The 19,292-nt window shown below is 36.7% G+C and overlaps 1 long non-coding RNA gene across 1 annotated transcript; it reads left to right on the top strand.

The window, feature by feature from the left end:
- Positions 1-1,808: 1,808 nt before the first annotated feature.
- Positions 1,809-10,024, top strand: LOC134533709 (uncharacterized). Its single transcript, XR_010075374.1, has 6 exons — positions 1,809-2,125; positions 2,208-2,341; positions 2,543-2,717; positions 4,836-4,911; positions 8,004-8,104; positions 8,261-10,024. It is a non-coding gene; the product is annotated as an uncharacterized LOC134533709 (long non-coding RNA).
- Positions 10,025-19,292: the final 9,268 nt, after the last annotated feature.

Here is a 19,292-nt window from a genome sequence, read left to right as displayed (position 1 = left end):
AAGATACGCAATCCATTTGAGAAGTGGTCAGATCGTTTAAGCACAGTCTCAAGTTTATCGAAAAACAGCCCCACATTATGTTTATTAAATGATGTAGCACGTGACAAACTGCAAGCTTCTGGCTGCCTTAGGGATAAGTCTGGATGCCTCTTCAAAAAAAAACCGGCCCCACTCTATTCCAGCTTTCTATTGGATTTTCCATGTTTCGGGACAATCAATACTATTTCTTGATGCCATTTCAAATGCTAATTCTCTGCAGTTCATCAAACTCAGGCCATAACACATAGCTGAACAAGTTAACAGATAATCTTTCAACTCGCTTTCTTGTTCAGTGGTAAACACTTGGCGACTGTTGTACCTACTTGGAACACATCCTCACGTTAGCCATTTCAGGATTATTCATCTTTTTTCTCACATACCTAAAACACGAAAAAATTTTGTTGAGAAAGACATGTTTTATAAACCATAAGTAGGCCTGAATCTCATATAACTAAGACTCACCTGTGAAGTGTCTGAAAAGCTAAACCTTTAGTTTTTGCAGCTTTTCACACTGACAAGCCTTCCTCCACAAGTTCTACAGCTGCCATCATGTCATCTTCTTTAAATGTTCCAATAGTTGTTCTTCTCTTCCTGTTGCGTGTCATGACTGAAAACCAATTTTTTTAAACCTTTTTTAAAAATAAAATGGGTTAAATGGATATGAAAGTTTGATAATTAATGTAACTTGAATTTAAGTATCAAGTAATTTGATGTTAATTTTGCTTTGTTATTTTATAGAACATATATGCCTATCTACCAAAAAAAAGACATTTTTGTGTGATAATAAATATTTAACAGTTAAAATTGCATAACATAACCAAAAACCTTTTTTTTTCTCATATAGTCTTCTAAAAATTAGCAAAATCCAATGTGGGGCTGGATGTTCCCGAAACGGAAGCTAGCTCTAAAATTTACAGCATGGGGTACAGTGAGACATGTCTCACTGTGCCCCACACTACTACACACATATCTATGAATTGAAAATCCTAACCTATAATAACCAGCTTGTCTGTGACTCCATTAATTATTCCTCAATATGTGCACATCAAGTTAATGTTTTAATAAGTAACATATAACAACAAATATAAGTATGAAAAATAATAAACTAAGGAAAGAAAATATTACTTTTGTTACCCGAAAACCAACACTTTAAAATCTGGTTAATATCAGGTGTCATTAACATTAAAACACAATCAAAATGGAGGTCATGAAGGGTTCCAACATGGGATTTATTGAAACAAATTTCAGTTTTATAATAGTTGGAGTTGACATGTCTCACTGTACCCCATGTCTCACTCTGGCCCACTCTCCCCTACAGTTAAATTTCACCGCAGCATTCATGATTATTTATAACGTTATGAATTATAGACCGGGACATTGTTGGGGGGGGGGGTTCGTCCGAACCCGCCCCCGCCCGCCCCCTTTTTTTCAGGGTTTTAAAACAGAAAGAACCAGTGAAATCAGAATAAAATTATTTAAGCAACTTGGCTACATGAGGTTACACAGGAATTAATTTGAAAGGATTAGAATCATTCAAATGGGACTCGGTCCAGAAGTACTCAAACGGTAATACCATACAAATGAAGTTTTTATCAAAGGCCTACGAAGAATTCTAAACTATCTACTAAACAACAAAATGATTCCAATAAAAAAGATGTTATCCTTTTAGTGGGCTACAACAATGCATCCCTACTCCCTCCTCCCCATACAAATCCAAAAAATTAAATTTTTAGCATTCTTTTCTCAAGCACAATCACTATTTTAATTTCAATGTGTAAGTGATGGACTTCTATGAGTGAAATGTTTCCTGAGATGTTAGTGTGACCGAGTTTTATTTGAGTCAATGATAAATATGTAAATAAAATCCTGGCTAACGACCTGTTATAGACATACACAGTATATTTAAGTACCTATATGTTATAAAGAAAACATGTGATTAAAGTGAACATACTGGTACATAATCATTTTAATGGATGTTTACAGGAAATAAGAGGACACCTGTTACTGGGCAGTTCATTGATGGTGCATTTAGGGCATCATGTAAGCAGAACCAGGTATGGGATAACCCTACCGTGGGAAAGAAATGGTGAGTCTTAAACATGCATATACTTACTGTTTATAATAAGTCCAGTGTAGAAATGAAATTATACATTTTCTTTGTTTTTCAGCAAACGGAAAAGTGATCTTGGGTTTGTCAGTCTCTGGGAGCAAGCTGCAAAACAATCTGCGCACAGCAAAAAGGAGACAGGAGGAACTGAGAGGAAGAAAAGTGCTCCTGTTAACAGGGACCGATGATGTGTTGGTGAATAGAGAGATAATATCTTTGACTAACAGATTATATCAATTAATATTTAATGGTATTGGAGCTATAACAAGTTAAAAGTTCAGTAAAATTTTGTTTCCAAGACCTTGGGCAGACAAATGCATGTACTTCACAGCAGTTTATAGTCATGCAAGTGCTTTGTTACACTACAATAATGCTACGTGTATGTTTTCTTTGCAGGCAAACTCTAGATATAAGTGGTTGTACCTGAAGTATAACAACCTTGTGCAGTTTTTGCTGAGCATCGATTGTGAGCTGGTGCTCATGACGGTGCCTCCCATACGAGTTCTGCCAAAGGAGGATGGAAGGAATGATCTCCTGCTCAAGTTTAATCAACTTGTCAGGCACATCGCAGGTACGTCTTAAGTGTAACCTCTGATAACACCGAAACTGATAACAAATATTAGTGTTGATAGCAACAATCGTGAGATACAGAAGTGTGCATCCATTTCAAATGCATGTTATTTGTTGCCACTACTCAAACTATCACAAAGTATAAATGTCATCACATGCAGCTTAACACTTCAAAATTCCATTTGTACTGTATAAATTGAAACAATTGTGTTGGTGTTAATTTTTTTATAACAAGTACATAAGAAGAACAATTACATAACAAGAACAATTACTTTGATAAATTCCTTCAACAATTTTAATTAGACACTTCAAATATTTAAGTACCTGAAACATTCCACACACACATACAAGAGTAAGTTTAGAAAAAAAAAAACAGCAATATACACTATCCATCAAAACAGTAGTGCAATGTTAAAAGACCACAATCAATATACTTGTATGTAATAAAGATTAACTTAAACCAGACAAGAGAGAAATCACGACCAGCGAGGCAGGATGATGAAACATACAAACAGCAGGAAACGTTCAAGGCCAGATGCAGCAGGAGGGTGTTTGCAAACTATAGTATAACCCTGCAGTGGCAACAAACAGTTTTGTTGGCCACGTACAACCAGTCATTGCAACCTTGGCTACGGCGAAGCGTAATTCGGTCAGAAGCATTGGAAAGGGGAGGAGGGGTGTATGTAGTGATGTCAGAAGCGCGACCAAGGAGGACCCGTTATGTTTTGATCAACAGACACAAATGCGATCAGAGACAGCTTCTTATACCGGGAGAATTCGCTCCAGAAATTAGTCTGTCAATGGGAAGCCGCGCTACTCTGCCGCCAGGATCTTAACACTTTGTCTCCACAGTTACGCATCGTAACACGGGAAACACGAAAAATAAATTAATGGACTTCAAACAAAGGAGGAATGCCTAAATTTGTAACTTTTATTTTCCACAAGGAGCAATTTATAGTAAACATCACGTCACTAGGGATAAACTTGTACGCAACAGTTAGTAGTAATAAGGTAAACGCACTGACAAAACATGAGTCTCAAAGCAAATGAGATTATATTACAAGCTGGGGAAATGGCCGACAGTATGACTTATTCGATAACAACAATATCCATGATAGAATCAAGTGGTAAATTCATATATGTTTTGTTAAGAGAAGGGGTTGGAAATGGTTTTATGTAACCTGATAGTGATATGTTACCAATAAACTGTTTGTTGATATGTTGAAATAACCCGATTTTTGTTGAAGCGTTTACAGCTTGAACTTCTTTAATTATCTTTCGAATGGGGGCTCATCACCCTACCTTTAATGCATAAAGGAAAGACTCGAGTGGTGGATTCCCCCAACCTGATAACCTGATAGGGCCGTCACAATATTGGGAATACATACGATCCCGGTCAATTCCTTTCCATTCTCTTTCCCCCTCAGCCTCCCTCAATTCATTTCATTATCACCTTTTCAGTTGCACTTCCCTTCATATCCATCTTTACGGTCAACACAGATAAGAGGAAGTTGATGACCGTAACAATATACATTTTCTAGTGATTTTTTTTTTGTAGGCCTTTACCCATGGCTGTATGATTTGTTGCTGTAGACTTTTTATTTCCCTTAGAAACAGATTAATAGAACATAGATTATTTTTTTTACTTTGCACAAAACATTAAAGGGTTTTAATTAAAAAATTAAAGATTTCTGAAATTATATATTTTAATAGTTGTAATGAGGAAACAGAGGTAAATTTTGCTGGATTTTGGTGTTGTGAGGTGTTACCGACTTCCATTTCAGTGTTTGGCAGTGTATTGACTTAATTTCGCTGTTATTTCAGTTTTATTTCTATTCACCATATAATATTGCCTCTACTGATTCCTTTAAATGATGAAACTACGATTTCTAATAAAATTACTTAGTGAATTAACAATGTACATATTACTAAAAACCTAAATCCCTGATTTTATACCATCTTTGGGTTGTGATAATACATGAATGCAAGTAACTGAACAAGATTTTAGCATAAGGTTTTAACCTATTTAGTTGAGTTACATTTAAGTAGCAGTGATTTTCTGTAATGTGGCTAAATGAGGTTGATGGTTTAACCTAATGAGCATACCTAATTTTTCCAGAAAACAAGAGTCTATGCCTGATAGACATTTTCACATTGTTTACGGATGGGCCAATCAAGGAAATGATGTTTGAGGAGTAAGTACTTCATGTATCCATTTATGTTTCGAATTGATTACATTTATTTTATATATATACGTATATATATATATATATATATTTTAATATGTATATATATAATATGTATGTATGTATGTACAAATATGGTTGATAAGAAGGAATGTAAGTTTCCTTCCATATTTAAATGTTGACTAGGAAAACATATAGGTAGCATTATTGTCTAACTCAGGAGAGGGAACAGTACACCCTTGATACCAAACTGAGGTGCCTGACTGGTAGCAGCTATTAATCTTACCTGTAGAGTACAGGAGACTTAAGTAAAATTGCAGTTGCCAATGAAGTCATGTGAAAATTTGGCATGGACTGAATGCTTACAAAAACAGCCATCTCAGTGTCTCTTTGCATTTGCTTATTTCTTAAATGTAACTTTGAAAAGAGTTTCTGAAGTGACTCTTAGGTTTCAAATCACAATTTGCTTGGGAATATTAATATAACAAAATAGTGATGGCTTGGTCCCAGTTCTGGTTCTCGGTTCCGCTGGTTCTTGGCAAATTAACTGGCACCGGGAACCGTTAGTAGCCTATAATCCCGGTGCCGGTACCAGAAATATCTTAACACTATTTTTAATTTCCTAACCTAAGTTAAACTAAGCTATAGTGTGCGGGAGGGGTCCAAGTTAGGGTAAGACCTAGGTGTCTCAGGTCAAGCTCTATACACCTACACATGTTGCTTACTGAGGTTATCTTAGCACCCAAATCTTTCCCCGGTTAAAAGGCAAAAGATTACAGTTAGGTAACGCCTAGTATATTGTCGGCGACCAACACGCACATGTCTTTCTAACTTCACTTTAAGCCTCATGTGACAAGTGAATAGTTCGTAAATCTTTGAAAACTGCAGTCTGCCCTTCCCTTCCTTCATCCCCTTTAGCCAGTGCGCCCAGATGGGAGGATAACACTGGCAGGAAGTTTCGGATGTCCATTTAAAAAAAAATATACCTATAAAAATTACAGTCTCAATATAATTTTAAAACCTTTTTTTAAAAATAAACTACCATGATTTAAAGTTGTCTACTTCGTTCTGTAGGTATTACCTACTACTTTTTCAGCTTTGCATAACTTATAACTGTTAAAATTCATGCCTTTATATACCGTGTTTACTCGCATATAGGTCGCAAACATAATTTGAGGTCTTGAATTTGGTATTTAAGATTCCCCCCATATAGGTCGCACCGGTAATTTAATGACGGGAACGACCGGCGCGCCGTGCATGAAAGAGTTAACGGGTACTGTAAAACTCAGCTACTACGAGAGCTGATTATGGCGTGATAAATTGTTGTAACAAGTACTCATAATAACCGAATATGTATAGAAAATTGAAGTCGTTAGATTCCTGACTTCTTAAAATGTCTTAATTGTAGACTATAACTCGAAAACAGTGCTTTGTATTGAAAAAATGCACTGATTAAAAGTTGTAGTAAATTTAATTACGAATAAAAAAAGGCCTGTTATGATTTTTTATATCTACAGCGGTTTTAGTTATGGGTTCCGATAAATACTCACGCTAAGTGAATTCACGTCACGTGAGTTCGGCTATGCTAGCCGGCTGGTTGTTATTTTCGTTCAAAACGTGGCGAAGGAACTTGTGTGGATTAGGTAGAAAACATTCGGCTATAAACAAAAGATATAAGAACAATGCTATCCTGAAAAACTGTGACATGTTTTTGGAGTAGATAAATCGCAGCGACAGACCGACAGGATGCACTCCCGCCCTTGCCGTCAGCGATGTTTATTTTGACAGCTCAAGTAATTATCTTTTCCACGACCCTTCACAGCGTAAATAAAAAAAAGAAAAAAAAGCACGTTCGAATGCAGATGGAAAAGTAACTCTGCAGTAAAATAAATATATTTACGGCCCTGCTAAATTTTTCTATTCAATTAAATTCGAGGTATTAGTGATTTTTCAGCAGAAACTGCTGTGTGACTAATAAAAAATTGTATCATAATAACTTAAACTTATAAAGTATTAATTAACGGCGAAGGACAGTTGTATAAGCCCATAAAAATATTTATTTTACAGAGAATGGACTATACAACCTGGCTTTTGCCACACGGTGTGGGAGGGGAGGAGGATGCTGACAGTTTCTCACGCAGAAGGTTGAAATAAGGGAGGGAATGTGTTGAAATGTTGGTTGGAAAAGGGGGGGAGGGTGTCTTTACATGGTTTGGGGCTCTGGGAGGGATGAGCCTTAAAGAATTAGCAGGGGATGGGAGAGGTAAGCGTCACGTCACGTATGACGTCAAGCCGCCGCTACCGCCAGCATGGCCGGACGAGTTTCTTATGCTCTCGCAGAAGCTACCACAGCGGCTTTTCGTGCGATAGTGGACGCGCTGAGCTTGGCTAGACACTGCTGTGTGGACAGTCTAGAGGGGTGGTATCTATTTTTAGCCGTCTTTTGTATGCCTGCCTGCTTGCAGTACAGCTCTCGCCAAGATAAATGTGAACACATAGCGCCCAACAAAGTGTAACAGACTTGTTTTTCAGCCGATTTTACTAAAATTTTCGACTTTATCTGCTCAAATTTTTCATGGTTTCTCAAAAAACGGTCGTATAAACGGAATGGACGCATCAGAGGGGGGTCGCATTAGCGGGATTCTACTGTATTGCAAAAAAAAATTCCTCAAATTTCGAAATTTTTTTTTCACATATAGGTCGCACTTCATTTTTTTCCCATCAAATCTGGTAAAATTGCCGCGACCTATTTGCGAGTAAATACGGTACTCTTAACAAAACTTGGGGGTTCATCCCTTACCCATTGTAACACACACATAACTTGCGATTGTGCTGGTGTGTGCCTACTGCAGTGTTTATTTTTATAATTTACTTTTTCTCTTGTAATGTTTACAGTTTTCCCAAGCAATTGTTTTATTATTGTCTAATTAAATAATTACCACACACAAAAAATTTGTTAGCATGTATTACTAGATATGACTGCTCCACAGGAGTTCAATGCAGTTCTGCTTCAGCAATTACTGAGATGTAAAGTAACTGTGCTACCCAGCGGCTAGGTGACTTTGTGGTCATATTATTTTACCTGTTTTTTCTCTCTTCAGGTTCTGCCATAGCGGAATAATTGATCAGCTTCATTGGAACAACCAGGGGATGGAGGAGGTCGTTCGTAAAATCGAAACTGAACTATGATGACTTATTCCAGGTAAATTGTCCTCTGACTGCAATTTAAATTTTCTTATAGTTTAAAGAGGTTATGTGACATTTTCTTGCAGTAATAGTTAGCTAGCATTTTTGTTCGATTTGAATGTATATCCTTCAATATTAATTAAATGCTGACATTACTTTTATTGTGTTTCAGGGATTATTCCTTTGACGATGCCTCTGGCCGAAGAAAAATTTTAAGGTCGTATACTTTTTTAATTATTAGCATGTATTCTTTTTCTGCTTTACATTTAAGTATTTTCAGACAAGGGTCTTAAGACCTGATTCTTAGATTTAACTGGTGTATATTACAGTTTAATTTCTTAACGATGCCTCTGGCTGAAAAAAAAGTTAAGGTAATAAATATTTTTTTATTATTAGCATGTGTTCTATTTCGACTTTACATTTAAATATTTTAAGACAAAGGTCTTAAGACCTGATTCTTGGATGAAACTGTTATACATTACGGCTTATTTCCTTAACGATGCCTCTGGCTGAGAATAAAAATTTAAGGTCATATATTTTTTAATTAATAACATGGTTTCTTTTCCTACTTAGTGTTTTCATACAATAGTCTTAATAACCGGTTCTTGGATTTAAGTGGTATACGTTACGGCTTTCTTTAACGATGCCTCTGGCTGAAGAAGTGTAATGTGGCATATTTAAATTTATTGGCATGGATTTTTTTCTTTCTTATTTTCAGTTATGTGTTTTCAGACAGACCTTCAGTCCTGGTTCTTATACAAAAGTAGTGCATGCTAAGTCATCGTGACAGCTAGTGGAACTTCACTTAGGAATCTTAGGCCTCCTGAATGTCTGCAGAAATTTTTCCAAGCATATGTGATATGTCAAAAAGATATGTGAAAACTGCTGAAAATGTTGCCAAAGAAAGAGGCTAGATTGCCAACACCTAATAAGTAATAACATTGGGAATACTGACTTCGGTACTGCAAAAATAAATGTAACTGAATATATAATGTAAACAGATAATTTACACTGTCATTTATTTGGTTTCGTATACAAGACACATTGTAAGTGATATGAATATAAATATAAAGGTAACATGTTTTACCGTATTTACTCGAATATAGGTCACACCCATAATTTGAGGTCTTGAATTTGGTATTTAAGATTCCCCCCATATAGGTCGCACCCATAATTTGAGGTCTTGAATTTGGTATTTAAGATTCCCCCCATATAGGTCGCACCGGTAATTTAATGACGCGAACTGCCGGCGCGCCGTGCACGAAAGAGTAAACGGGTACTGTAAGACTCCGCTACTAGGAGAGCTGATAATGGCGTGATAAATTGTTGTAACAAGTACTCGTAATAACCGAATATAGAAAATTGAAGTCAAGTTAGATTCCTAACTTCTTAAAATGTCTTAATTGTAGACTATAACTCAAAAACAGTGCTTTGTATTGAAAAAATTCACAGAATAAAAGTTGTAGTAAATTTAATTACGAATAATAAAGGCCTGTTATGATTTTTTATATCTACAGTGGTTTTCGTTTTAAACGTGCAATTGGCCTGACACGTGAAACCATTGCTTCTCCCCTTCCCTTTTTCTACTTGTTTGCCATCCAGGTGCAACATCGCCCTTCATTTACCATTTTTTTTTGTGTTTACTGCGTGAACATTTTCAACAGTTTTTTCCCCCTTCTTCGAAGATGCCATTTAAACTTTTGTTGCCTTTAATTTTTTGTGTGTGTTTGATTTCTTGTTATGAAAATTCGCTTGGTTAATTAAAATATAAGAACAGTGCTATTATGAAATGCTGTGACATGTTTTTGGAGTAGATAATCACAGCGACAGACCGACAGGATGTGCTCCCGCCCTTGCCGTCAGCGATGTTTATTTTGACAGCTCAAGCAATTATCCACGACCCTTCACAGCGTAAAAAAAAAAAAGAAAAGAAAAACATGTTCGAATGCAGATGGAAAAGTAACTATGCAGTAAATTAAATATATTTACGGCCCTGCTATATTTTTCTATTCAATAAAATTTGAGGTATTAGTGATTTTTCAGCAGGAACTGCTGTGTGACTAATAAACAAATTGTATCATAATAACTTATAAAGTATTTATTAACGGCGAAGGACAATCGAATACCGAGAATGGACTATACAACCTGGCTTTTGCCGCACGCGGTGTGGGAGGGGAGGAGGATGCTGACAATTTCTCACGCAGAAGGTAAGCTACCACAGTGGCTTTTCGTGGGGGCGGGTAAGATAACATGACAGCTGAGACGGCTTTTCGTGCAATAGTGGACGCGCCGAGCACAGCTAGACACTGCTGCGTGGACAGTCTAGAAGGGTGGTATCTATTTTTAGCAGTCTTTTGTATGCATGCCTGCTTACAGTACAGCTCTCGCCAAGATACACCTGAACACATAGCGCCCAACAAAGTGTAACGGACTTGTTTTTCAGCCGATTTTACTCAAATTTTCAACTTTCTCTGCTCAAATTTTTCACGGTTTCTCAAAAAACGGTTGTATAAACGGAGTGGACCCATCAGAGGGGGGTCGCATCGGTGGGATTTTACTGTATTGCAAAAAAAATTCCTCAAAAATTTAAAAAAATTTGTTCTTCACATATAGGTCACTTAATTTTTTCCCCATCAAATCTGGTAAAATTGCCGCGACCCTTATGCGAGTAAATACGGTATTTACATGGTAGCACAGTAAAATTTTTATATACCGTACTTAGTATGCGATATATGATTTGAATATATTCATTACCAAAGTTGAACAAATTATTAATTGAAATGATATTGGTTCATTGGATTAGTATAGGGCTTGAAATATAAAGTTTAAGGGGTTCAAATTTATTTGTATATGTATATATGTGGATAATAATGCACCGTAGCCTTTCTCAGGCATTTTGTTAAGATAGCTATTGACAAGAACATATTTTTTACATGTACCTGTTAAATAATATACTTTATTCTTATAAAATAGTCTGTGTTAAAAGATCCACAGTGGTTTGAAATAATACAAGGAAATGTAGTGATTAAGCTTTCAATATTAAACATAAAGATACATTTTTAATATTAATTTGTTATTCGACCATATTGGAAAAATGGTACAACAGGTTTCTTCAATCTCCTTAACTCATTTTACAGTATAATTTTTTATATAACTAGATAAACTTTCCTACACTTAAAGCAACGTAACAACTTTTTTTGTCAAATCGATAGTTCCAGCGTATTCTTTTGACTGCTCTATCTACACATTCAAACATATATATTGTTACGATTTACCGGGGGCCGTTAAGGATAGCCCAATTAAAGGTTTTATTACACTAAACAGTTTTATTGATGACCACTACACTTACAATTAATCTTATAAAATTGCTAAACAATCAATTGCTTCCCCAGTCACTCGTTTTCACACACCGCACACCTAGCTGGGCCGCACCTCTGGCGCAACTCTCGCTGCAGCACTCCTCGTGGGTCTCCGCCGCGGGACTCCGTTGCCGCACTCTGCCGCTGCCGACGACACTTGCCTTCGCCGAGGATCCGCTCGACGCCTAGCTCGGAACTTCACTCAAAACTCCGACGTGGGAAAACTCCCTACTTCACTGCTCTCCTGCTGAGGCCGATGTCCTCTTTTTATATATCAGCCGCCATTTCTGGAACTCACGAGTGCGGCCGGGGCCAGTCGCGTCATTCCGCGCCGACACGACGGCAGAAATCTCTCGAAACACACGTCGGCGGCTCGCGTAACTCTGCAGCTGTCAGGTTTCAGTTACGTGTCAAAGGCAGGGCGCAGCGCGGGGAGTGGTGGGAAGGAGGGGGGAAAGCGACAATCCTTGTTAACTTCCAGGCGCACGCTGCACATATCATGTTGCGGCAGCCGCCAGCCAACTCTACACCTGCACGTGTCCCGGCCTTGGTCACGTTCGTAAAAATATTATGAAACCAGGAAGAGAAAAAATTTCGCAACAGTTGCATACAACAAAAAGTATCATTGATAATAAAGCATCAGATCATATATTATGCTTGTTTGCCTTCAATGGCTGTGATAAAACATCAGCATTCTTTAATCAAGAAAAAATAAAGTTAAATAATGTACTCCAAAGAAATCCATATTTAAACAAAGTTGTCCAGGTAGACAGCCTGTGCATGCAGGGATGTTGTATTAAAGTGCTCGATTATATGCACGAACCTGTGATAATTCGCAAGTTCATTACAAGATAGCAATGAAAAGGAAGAAACAGGGATAGTTTTTGAGCAAACGTATGTAGAAATTGAGATCAAAGAAAATTGCAATGAAACTGATAATCCCATCACAGATGTGGAAGAAATTACTATCTGTGATGTTCCGATCGGTACTGAAGACAATGAACTCGAAACTCCTGGTCCATCAAGAACAACAAAGCAAAGGAGGGTGCACAAAATTTTGGAATAGTGCATTGCATGTGGATTAGGCCTCCTGGGGATACCACGATTAAAAAAAACGCGCCACTTACTCTACCTCATTTATGGTGGTGTGGAAATGAGTATTTGTGGCCAAAATTCGGTTTTTACATAAGTTATAGGAAATTTTGTAATACCTCAGCCCCCATATAGGTCGTACCGGTAATTTAATGACATGAACGGCCGGCGCGCCGTGCACGAAAGAGTTAACGGGTACTGTAAGACTCCGCTACTACGAGAGCTGATAATGGCGTGATAAATTGTTGTAACAACAAGTACTCGTTATAACCGAATATAGAAATTTGAAGTCAAGTTAGATTCCTAACTTCTTAAAATGTCTTGATTGTAGACTATAACTCGAAAACAGTGCTTTGTATTGAAAAAATTCACAGAATAAAAGTTGTAGTAAATTTAATTACGAATAAAAAAGGCCTGTTATGATTTTTTATATCTACAGAGGTTTTCGTTTTAAACGTGTTATTGGTCTTACGCTTGAGGAAGTTCCTGACACAGATAAGATATTGGCTGGGGAAACCATTGCTTCTCCCCTTCCCTTTTTCTACTTGTTTGCCATCCAGGTGCAACATCGCCCATAGTTTACCATTTTTTTTGTGTTTACTGCGTGAACATTTTCAACAGTTTTTTCCCCCTTCTTCGAAGATGTTTTTTTGTGTGTGTTTGATTTCTTGTTAAGAAAATTCGCTTGGTTAGTTAAAATATAAGAACAGTGCTATCCTGAAATGCTGTGACATGTTTTTGGAGTAAATAATCACAGCGACAGACCGACAGGATGCGCTCCCGCCCTTGCCGTCAGCGATGTTTATTTTGACAGCTCAAGCAATTATCCACGACCCTTCACAGCGTAAAAAAAGGAAAAGAAAAACACATTCGAATGCAGATGGAAAAGTAACTATGCAGTAAATTAAATATATTTACGGCCCTGCTATATTTTTCTATTCAATAAAATTCGAGGTATTAGTGATTTTTCCGCAGAAACTGCTGTGTGACTAATAAACAAATTGTATCATAATAACTTATAAAGTATTTATTAACGGCGAAGGACAATCGTATACTGATAATGGACTATACAACCTGGCTTACCGCACGCGGTGTGGGAGGGGAGGAGGATGCTGACAGTTTCTCACGAAGAAGGTAAGCTACCACAGTGGCTTTTCGTGGGGGCGGGTAAGATAACATGACAGCTGAGACGGCTTTTCGTGCGATAGTGGACGCGCCGAGCACGGCTAGACACTGCTGCGTGGACAGTCTAGAGGGGTGGTATCTATTTTTAGCCGTCTTTTGTATGCCTGCCTGCTTACAGTACAGCTCTCGCCAAGATACACGTGAACACATAGCGCCCAACAAAGTGTAACGGACTTGTTTTTCAGCCGATTTTACTCAAATTTCCGACTTTCTCTGCTGAAATTTTTCACGGTTTCTCAAAAAACGGTCGTATAAACGGAGTGGACCCATCAGAGGGGGGTCGCATCGGCGGGATTTTACTGTATTGCAAAAAAAATTCCTCAAAAATTTTAAAAAATTTTGTTTCCATTTAGGTCACTTAATTTTTCCCCCATCAAATCTGGTAAAATTGCCGCGACCCTTATGCGAGTAAATACAGTATTTACATGGTAGCACAGTAAAATGTTTATATACCGTACTTAGTATGCAATATATGATTATATTCATTACCAAAGTTGAACAAATTATTAATTGAAATGATATTGGTTCATTAGATTAGTATAGGGCTTGAGATATAAAGTTTAGGTGGTTCAAATTTATTTGTATATGTATATATTTAGATAATAATGCACTGTAGTGTTTCTCAGGCATTTTGATAAGATAGCTATTGACAAGAACATATTTTTTACATGTACCTGTTAAATAATATACTTTATTCTTACAAAATAGTCAGTATTAAAAGATTCACAGTGTTATGAAACAATACAAGGAAATGTAGTGATTAAGCTTTCAATATTAAACATAAAGATACATTTTTAATATTAATTAGTTATTCGACCATATTGGAAAAATGGTACTTACAACAGGTTTCTTCAATCTCCTTAACTCATTTTACAATAAAATTTTTTATATAACTAGATAAACTTTCCTACACTTAATGCAACGTAACAACTTTTTTTGTCAAATCGATAGTTCCAGCGTATTCTTTTGACTGCTCTATCTACACATTCAAACATATATATTGTTACGATTTACCGGGGGCCGTAAAGGATAGCCCAATTAAAGATTTTATAACACTAAACAGTTTTATTGATGGCCACTACACTTACAATTAATCTTATAAAATTTCTAAATAATCAATTGCTTCCCCAGTCACTCGTTTTCACACACCGCACACCTAGCTGGGCCGCAGCTCTGGCGCAACACTCGACGCAGCACTCCTCGTGGGTCTCCGCCGCGGGACTCCGTTGCCGCACTCTGCCGCTGCCGACGACACTTGCCTTCGCCGAGGATCCGCTCGACGCCTTGCTCGGAACTTCGCTCGAAACTCCGACGTGGGAAAACTCCCTACTTCACTGCTCTCCTGCTGAGGCCGATGTCCTCTTTTTATATATCGGCCGCCATTTCCGGAACTCACGAGTGCGGCCGGGGCCAGTCGCGTCATTCCGCGCCGACACGACGGCAGAAATCTCTCGAAACACGTGTCGGCGGCTCACGTAACTCTGCAGCTGTCAGGTTTCAGTTACGTGTCAAAGGCAGGGTGCAGCGCGGGGAGTTGGGGGAAGGAGGGGGGAAAGCGACAATCCTTGTTAACTTCCAGGCGCACGCTGCACATATCATGTTGCGGCAGCCGCCAGCCAACTCTACACCTGCACGTGTCCCGGCCTTGGTCACGTTCGTAAAAATATTATGAAACCAGGAAGAGAAAAAATTTCGCAACAGTTGCATACAACAAAAAGTATCATTGATAATAAAGCATCAGATCATATATTATGCTTGTTTGCCTTCAATGGCTGTGATAAAACATCAGCATTCTTTAATCAAGAAAAAATAAAGTTAAATAATGTACTCCAAAGAAATCCATATTTAAACAAAGTTGTCCAGGTAGACAGCCTGTGCATGCAGGAATGTTGTATTAAAGTGCTTGATTATATGCACGAACCTGTGATAATTCGCAAGTTCATTACAAGATAGCAATGAAAAGGAAGAAACAGGGATAGTTTTTGAGCAAACGTATGTAGAAATTGAGATCAAAGAAAATTGCAATGAAACTGATAATCCCATCACAGATGTGGAAGAAATTACTATCTGTGATGTTCCGATCGGTACTGAAGACAATGAACTCGAAACTCCTGGTCCATCAAGAACAACAAAGCAAAGGAGGGTGCACAAAATTTTGGAATAGTGCATTGCATGTGGATTAGGCCTCCTGGGGATACCACGATTAAAAAAAACGCGCCACTTACTCTACCTCATTTATGGTGGTGTGGAAATGAGTATTTGTGGCCAAAATGCAGGTTATTACATAAGTTATAGGAAATTTTGTAATACCTCAGCCGTAAAGCAGTGCAGTTCCTGAGGTCCGATATCGTCTACACCCACGCCAGAGGCCTCATCCCGGACGGAAGTGAATCTGAACCAATCTTATCATTTGAAACCAAAAAGTAATTTTTTGTCGACTTCTGTAGCGTAGTCGGATGCATACTATCCTACAGTGAGAGGGGTTCTTAATGAGTCCCAGGTAAGACACATGTCAGTTAGTAATTGCTTAAGTTTGTCAAGTCTTTGAGTTTGGTATATAGTATATATAAGTAACCCTAAGTACCCGGAATTACCCAGGCTAAAGCCCCCTTGGGAGCTGAATTTCATATTACCTCATTCTCAGTTGATGACAGTAATGTAAGTATCAAAGGTGCAGAGTTTTATACTTGAAAAAAAAAATAAAATCTCTTAACACCACCGTAATATGTTATAGAACTTATTGTTTTAACGCACACACATTCCTATTTGTAAGAAATAACTGCCAAAAAAAATTAACTTAAATAAAATGTAATTAATAAAGCACACAACTAACCTAAAAGCAAATTTAAAACTAACCTAAAAAACAATGCACTTAAAACTGTAAGCATATACAAAAAATATATAACTAAGTTAAGTACAATTAAGTGTTGCGTGACGTAAATAGCGGAATGGATGCGATTTTTGAGACATAATTCACTGGAAAGTATTGTATTGGACTAAAAGGGAACTAAACGGGACCTGAAGAATATAGTGCAAATAACGGGAAAACGTAAATAACGGTAATGTAAATAAGGGGTTTCGCTGTATATTTTGTACATATGAAACCTGTGCAGCATACAGCCCATTCCATTATGATTTATGTAATAGTGCGTAAATAATAATTTTTCATCAGCATTATTAATTGCTTGGAAACTGTACTTGCACCAACCTACACCTGTGGGGGTATTGTTTCAGAGAAACCTGAATGTTATGCAGAAAGGAAACTATTGATTGCAATCAGTAGCACATAGAAATATTGATTAATGCTATTTACAACATGATGCATAATTGTTTCTAGGTTTTTTAGTTTGTCTGTCATTAATTTTTTTTTCCATGTGTTGGTGAGCAGCAGTAAATGAGACAACACCCAAGATGTTCTCTTTGCAACGACTGCAAGAATGCACAACCCAAGAAACCATGCTCAGAGCTCTGAAGACCTATCAAACTGTCAGTTTAGATGTAATTAGTGATATACGTATGTGTAATGAATGTATACTGTGGCTGACAATTTAAATACATTGGGTGTTTCATGTTAGAGTTCTTATGTACCATTTATCAAAAATAAACGTGTACTGTGCTAAGATAATGTGATGACACATTTTATAATTTTGTGTAGAATTCATATTTTTTTAATTTTAATATAAGACCCAAACAGCTGTAAGGATTGTTTAACAACACCCAGTTTTCTGATTTGTGTGTCGGAAGATTTTTTTTTGAAAATGTTAGTACTCTTAAAGTAAAACAGCAAAGGAGGAACAGGGATTGGAAAATTTGGGTATGCCTTGGTGTTTAATGTTCCTGAGATGTATAAATGTGTACCTAACATATAGTTGTATTTAAAAAAATTGCAGTAATGTGGTGGCAAGTATTTGAGGTGAAAGAATGTGTCTGTTACTTGTTCTTAAATGGGATAACTGAAATTCATATACTAGATTTTAAAATAGAAAGTTTGTAATTTACTGTATTGTATGTTTTCAGACAACTGCCTATAATAAGTTTTAATACTGATTTAGATGTTGCATTAATTCAATTGTTTTTGCAATTAAAAATTTAATTATATTCAATTGTTTTCAATGAAACATTTTCATAAAAATTAATACGTACCTACCTTGAATACTTAACCCAGTTCTGAATTTTTCCCAGCCCTTTGTTTGCTATTTTTGGTACTTAAGTGCTGGGTGTTAGGATCAACCAATTTATAAACTAAAACACATGATTTATAAAGTAGAGGTAACTATTCACCACACAGAGGTGAACAGAGGTAATGTGAAAATACAACAATGCAAAGTTACCCTTCCAAACCAATTTCTGTGACAAATGAAAAAAAATTGACTTTTCCATCCAACTCAGTGTCACCAAACTACTAATTTTTAGATTTATTTTCATTACAAATCTTAGATTTATTACAGATCTATGTGGGGAACAAAATGAATATCTAGGTATATTTAAATATGTATTAAGCTGAAGGAAAATTATGATTATCAGCTAACATTTTGATCCCAGCTTATACTATCTTATACAAAAAATGATCTAACATACAATCCACCTAATTAATTCTGAACATACCATGTGCCAACCAAATAATTGTTACAAAAAGGTTTTCATTTAAAAATACGTAGTATTATTGAAGGTCTCATGCTTTGAGGATAATGATTTTAATTTTTTTTGTAGATGCAGTTATATAAATAAAAAGTTTCAACTTTAGCACTTACCTGAATTGTTCAAGGTGATTTTGATGAAAGTTGCTGAAACTATTCATTCATTTCCATTAGCACTTAACATACCTATACATTTGCTTAGTGAACACGAGGCCTAATTTAATGAGTCATAAAAAAATAGTGTAACTCATTTATCCCAATTGGTGAAATATAATCAAAACAAAAGTTCTGATTGTGCTGTCAGGTAACTGGAGATTCTTCAAATTATTAATGTAAATAAGTTGGTTGATAGTTTTCAATCATTAAGAAATACTGTTGGTAATGCCATTATGTCATAATTAACTGAGAACAAAAATAAACAGGGTAAGTTTTCAATAACAATGCTCAAAAATGGTCTACTATACTAAACAAGATAACTTTAACTATGACCTTGTACTTAAGAATACCACTACCATATAAAACCAATATCATCATTAATCATTGTACAAAGGCATGTGTAAGAAAGCCCTTGAGCATCTCAAATGGGGTTACCTCTAAAAATGTATTATTTTTTGTTAGAAGGATCATAGAGGAAAGGCCCTATATACCAGCCGTATCGTTACTCGTAGGCCAAAGTGTGGAAAAAAAAAGTTTTGTGTTAAATACCTTTAAAACCACAATTTGGAGGTCCTAAGAGGCCTTGGTGCAACGGATACAGTGGAATTCCTTCCAAATTTATTTTTTATTTATAAAGGACACCTGTAGGAACGCCCCTATATATCAGCTCTATCACTACCAGCGGCCAAAGTTGGTGTAAAAAATTAATGTTTGTAATAAATTCGTTAAAGACCACACTTTGGAGGCCCTGGTTAACAGGTTCTATGGTTTTGGA

Source organism: Bacillus rossius, chromosome 7 (genome assembly GCF_032445375.1).
Source record: "Bacillus rossius redtenbacheri isolate Brsri chromosome 7, Brsri_v3, whole genome shotgun sequence".
Classification (NCBI taxonomy): domain Eukaryota; kingdom Metazoa; phylum Arthropoda; class Insecta; order Phasmatodea; family Bacillidae; genus Bacillus; species Bacillus rossius.
The sequence above is the reverse complement of the archived record's forward strand: the minus strand, read 5'-3'. Positions and strand labels throughout refer to the sequence as shown.